The following is a 6316-nucleotide window of genomic DNA, read 5'->3' on the forward strand; positions in this document are numbered from 1 at the left end:
CGTTAAAACGCGTGAAAAATACCAAACGTAAAAAACAAAAAGAGACGGAGGGGGTAGCTCTTAATAAAATTGGGATAGCTCTTAGCCCACTCTTATTTAGAGGTTGATGACTTGATGGTGACATCCTCTAAATAAGAGGTAACAGGGTGAGGTGGAATGTTGATTGGTATTGTGTTTGCCTTTTGTCATTTTTATTACAAAAATAAAATTAAATATGATAAAGTTATCTAAGAGTTAATGTATAAGAGTTAGTGTATTTCTTGTATTTTTTTTTTTTTTTTTGGTACCTAACTCTTATTAAGAGTGATGATGAGGTGGATTAGGAGAGAGACTAGGAGGGGAAAATAAGAGTTATCACTATAATTGATGCTCTAAGTCCCGTATAATATACGGATATTAAAAATTAAAAAGATTTTCTCTACGTTATACCCCTGTAGGTTGTAGACCCGTAGACTGTAGTACATTGATTTTTACGTTGTACCCAAACGTTTTAAGTTTTATACATTGTATCCTCATAATTGTAAAACTTAGGCCCTGTTCTATTCACCTTATTTCCACTTATTTCAGGAAAAATAAGTTCAGATAAGTTCAGTTAAGTTCAGATAAGTTCAGATAAGATAAGTTCAGAAAAAATAAGGGTTGACCAAGTACAACTTATAACTAAAATAAGTTTTGATAAGTTTTAATAAGTTCAGATAAGTTCAGATAAGTTCAGATAAGATAAGTTCAGGAAAAATAAGTGAAAATCAGGTGAATAGAACGCGCGCAACCTTAATCGTTTTTATCCTTGCCCTCCAACCCAATGTTAACAATTTCCGTTATATTTTAAAAAATCAAAATTTTTTACATTAATGTTGGGTTAACAACAAACATAAGGTTGATTATAATATAGAAAAACCTTAGTTTGTTTAAAAAGTAATGAAAATTTTAAATTTTTTTATTAACAACAAGGATAAGGTTGACTAAACATTACAAGTACAAGATACAATGTGGAAATTTTAAAATACATGGGTACAACATAAAAATTAAAAAAATACAGGGGTATACAACGTAGAAAAACCCTAAATAAAATTATCACGGATTTAGAAAAAATATTTAATTTTAAAATAAAATAAGAAAAAGTCTTATTAGATTGTGAACGGGTACTCGTGGTCTTTATTCGTACTCGTAACCGACATTTCGAAATTTTGAATCTAGTATCCGATTGGCTGATTATATCACGTGACTATATTAAATGGGAAAAAATAAAGGCAAATTTGCCAAAAGTACCTTTTATAACTCAAATTTTTCGAGAAAAGACCTTATATAATTTTTTTCCTGAAACACACCCAAAAGGTCTTGCGCGCAAAAGGTTTACAATAAATTTATTGTACACCAATATAACTTTAACCCTTTTTTTTGCAACTTTAACCTAGTTTTTACTAGATAAATATTTTAAAGGGTTAAATGATTAATTTTATACATTTTTCGTTATTTTGAAGAAATAAGTTTTACTAAAATGAAAATTTTTCGTTATTTTGAGTTAACTTTTACTCCGGTGTACAATATTTATTGTACACCCATTGTAAATAAGAATTAAGTAATTTTTTTTCCCGAGAAAGGACCTAAGGGAAGTTTTCGGCATTTACTGAGCTTTTCCGGCCATTAACTTGCACGTGAGCTTTGAAAAATTTACTACAATATATTTTCCTAAACTTGATATTTAATTTAGACCAAGTATATTAACATAATTAGCTTAAAATACAGGTCCCGACATAGATTTAAAATATAATGTACTCCGTATGAAATAACAATAATAAGTATTGACTAATAAATTTTTACCAAAAATAAAACTCTGTCGTATATATTGTGTTAATTTTGGCCAATATTTTCTAACACTCAAGAAATTATATGAGTCATAACTCACATTCAAAAGTTTACTAGATTATATCACGTGCACGCACGTGCGTATGTTCTAAAATTAGTATTTTTACCATAGTTTTTATAAAATATTTCTCCCCATAACGCTAATGCATAATTAATTTTTTAGAATAAATTTGTTTTGCTCTACATAACACTTTTATGTTAAATTGAGCTCTTTAAATAATTTCCCCTACATGAAAATGTATGAATGCAAACAGGCTTATTGGTAGAAGATTCAGTGATGATACCGTACAGAAAGACATGAAGCCGTGGCCATTCAAGGTTGTAGATTCTACTGATCCAGGAAACGAAGGTAAGCTTATGATTGTGGTCACTTAGGGTCTGTGTTGGTCCCTGAGTTTTGATGATGACAAGCTTAAATGGTGCTTACGTTTTACATCCTAGAATTGGCAGATCAGAATAAAGCTGATTACCTTAAGCTAGTACAAATGCAAGTGAGGAAGCTTCGAAGGAAGGAATTCAAGTCAAACATCTCCTGGACGCAGCATCAAATAAATGCAACAAGACAAGAAGATTCAAGTATGGAAGAAAGGTCTAAGCTTCTATGAAGGCTTAGGAAGTAGTTGATTAAATACGCAAAGGTATAAGACTATTATCTCGATCATACTGCTAAGTATGAGAACAGTGGTTTTAAAGAGTCATCTCCTAAGTTCTTAGAGTTAGCATAATTCACTAGGTTTAAGACCAAATGATTATCCGTATTAAAAGAAGTTTTAATATGATTAAATTAATTCGGTAATAATTAAAGATAATCTTTGGAAAGAGTTCGAGGAGGATTAAAATCTTTAGGTATATGGTAAGTAGAATCCGAATAGGTGTAAAACCTGTTTAAAGATTAAATAGTTTCCTAATGGAATTCTATCTTTAAGAGAGTCCTAATTTGATTAGAATTGGGAGTCTAGGATTCTAGGGTAAATCACAGAATCACTATAAATATACCAAAAGATCATCTCGTACTTTTTTATCAGACTCATAAGCATCAACCGGAGCTTTCAGGTATCACCTTTAAAGTGTTTATTTTTAAGAGTCTGTTCCTGTTCCCAGTTAGAGCAGTATTGGTTGGTAGGTCTTGTATCTTCGTATTTGCTTTAGTGTTATTTATTCTGTATTTCATTAAAGTTGAATTAATGTATGTTAAGCCTGAGTCAGGCTTACTAGAGCAAGAGTGAAAGATCTCAAGAGAGATCTGTGAGTTGGAACAATTGAGGGATTGTTTCATAGGGAGAAGGGAACAACGTGGGGTTGTTCCTAGTCATCTGTAATCTGAGGTGATTTACAGATTGTGGCCCGAGTATATTAGGCTTGTAAAGAAACTGAGTTGTTTTGCCTAATTAGTAGAAGTGTTTAAGTCCCCAAAGGGGCCGTGGTTTTTTCCTCTCTATTGGGCCTAGAGAGTTTTCCACGCTAAATTGTGCTTGCTCTATTTTGCTGTTTCTGTTCCTTATCGCGTATAATTTATAAAACTGCAAAAAATCAATTCACCCCCCCTCTTATGGAACTCCACGAAACTAACAGTCTGTTTGGTAAGCTATTTCAGTCACCTTAAATCATTAGGTGCTAATATGATAAGTCACCCTAAACAATTAGGAGTGTTTGGCAGATAGCTGAAATAAAATATAAGGTGGAAAAAGTGACTGATATTGAAACGTTAATCTGACTAACGTTTGAGTTTCAGCTCCTGAAATTATTATTTTCTTTATAAAAAAAAATTGATAATAAAATCCTAAATAATTGATAAACCCCTAATAAAAGGTTATATTTTGTATTTACTAGATTTTAGCCCGTGCGATGCACGGTTTCTATTAAATTGTTACATTAAAATAAAATTCCTATATATATCATCTGCTATACTTTATATATTAGATTAGATTGGTTTTTTTTATTTTGGATTGAATTTCATTTTAGATTTATTTTTTAATTATTATAGTGTTTGATTTTGGATGAAATTGTATATAAAAAATATTAATAATTAATTAATAAAAATATTTACATGGCACCGAATTACTTATCTACGTGGCATTCGACTTTTTGATTCAAAAATAATTTTGAAGTCTTATTTTTCATTGGCCGAAACCATTAGATTTCCTACGTGGCGCTCTCATATTGGATTAATATTTGATTTTGGGTTGAATTTTATTTTAGATTAGTGTTTGATTATGGATGAATTTTATTTTAGATTTATTTTTTAATTATTAGAGCGTTTGATTTTGGATGGAATTGTATATATTAGTAATTAATTAAGTAATTTAAATATCTATGTGGCACCTAATTAATTATCTACATGGCACTCGATTTTTTTAATTCAAAAATAAATTAGAAATCTTATTTTTCATTGGCCGAAACCATTAGTAATCCTAGGTGACGCTTTAATATTTCAGCAAATATGCCTCCTTTATATATATATATATATATATATATATATATATATATATATATATATATATATATATATATATATATATATATATATATATATATATATTAGATTTGGGTAAATAATCTAGGCAGACTCTGCAACTAAAAGAACAAAGGGTAAAATTTTGCAATTATTTGATTACTCCCTGCAATTAGGAAACCATTGTCGAACATTTGACGCAAGAACCTTAAGAAAATTGAGTACTCCTTGCAACTGGGCAAACTTAAAAGGTTAAAGTGTTTTACAGCTTTTGGATTAATTCTTGGTATAATTGATTTGTTTGTTGGTGGAAATTGAGTAAGAGGCAATGGATATTTGATTTGTTTGTCGTGACACTAGTGGCTTCCGGAAGGTTTGTAACTGACATAAATAATTTGACAAAGGTAATATGAAGTTTATGAGATCTAAATTCATATCCCTCCGATAATCGTAAAGAGTACGTATACTACTCTATATATTGTATTTTGGACAAAAGGAAGTAAGTTAAAAGTGCTGATTGTATACAAAATAACAATTTTGTGATTCTCTCGCTGCCTACGTACATAACGCTAGTCAAAATCAATCATTATAGATGTCAAAATATATATATTGTCAATTAAACTAATAAAATATCAGGTACTTACAAAACTACTTCTACCAAACAGACAATATAAACAACTACCTTATCAGTTTCAGCACCTTATCAGTGTCAGGTACTACCTTATCAGTTTCAGCTCAATTTCAGCTAGTGTTGCCAAACATAGCCTTATAGGGGTGAGGAAAAGATATTCAATCCCGAGGAGGTATCTACAATGGTCCTGATGAAGATGAAAGATATTAATCTGTTAAAAAGCTGTAATAATTTTATTATCGCAAACATACTCTTGTTGAAGTGTTCTAAAGAAAATAAAAATTCAAATTATTATGGAGTAGTACTTTTTCTAAAAATAAAATTGGTAACTAGAAATAATTTGAATGAGATTTTTGGAAATTGTAAAATAATTCAACGGGCAGAAGTACTTCAATTAACTTTTGTTATGGAGTAGTACTTTTTCTAAAAATAAAATTGGTAACTAGAAGTAATTTGAATGAGACTTTTGGAAATTGTAAAATAATTCAACCGGCAGAAGTACTTTTTTTTTTTTTTTTGAGGTAAAAAAAAATAAAAAAAAAGTACTTCAATTAACTTTTGTTTACGAAGAGACCCTCGTCCTTTTCCATATATTTGGAAAATGAGATTTTTTGAAGTGGAATTTAAACCGTCATAAACGTAAAACTACTATATTTAATGCACGGGTTAAATTTATTTTTTTATAAGATATTTTTTTCAATATTAAGCGATAGTTATAATATTGATTGTTTTTATAATCAATGAAAAACGGGTCTTTATTTATCTAATAAATTTTTTTAAAATTTATCTCTTATTATCTTTTACCGGGTCTTTATTTATCTTTTTTTATTTTTCTCTTATTATCTTTTACTGAGTTTTATTTATCTTATACTTCCTAGCAAAATTTATCTTTTATTAGCCGTATCTTAATTTATATATTTTTATCTCTCTTATTTTCTTTTACTGAGTTTTATTTATCTTTATCTCTTATTATCCTTTTACTGGCTGCGTTTTATTTTTCTTTATCTCTTATTATCTTTTACCGGGTCTTTATTTTTATCTTCATCTCTCGTTATCTTTTACCGGTCTTTATTTATCTATTTTTATTTTTTTAATAAACCTAAAATAATATTATTGTTTGACGACATTGAAATCCCACGCGGCGTTCCAAATGCTCTCCAAAAAAAAATCTCCTTTATATATATAACTATAAAGCGGGAACTTAACCATTATGGGATTCAGAACTTAAACGTCATTCAACTTGTTTGTTCTCTGCTTTTCTGCCTAGGGGAAGATGGGAGGAAAAGTAGGAGAATGGCCGGTGATTGGAATCGATCTTGGTACAACTTACTCTTGTGTAGCAGTTTGGCGCCATGATCGTGTTGAAA

The sequence above is a fragment of the Spinacia oleracea genome, chromosome 2, assembly GCF_020520425.1.
Source record: "Spinacia oleracea cultivar Varoflay chromosome 2, BTI_SOV_V1, whole genome shotgun sequence".
Lineage (NCBI taxonomy): Eukaryota > Viridiplantae > Streptophyta > Magnoliopsida > Caryophyllales > Amaranthaceae > Spinacia > Spinacia oleracea.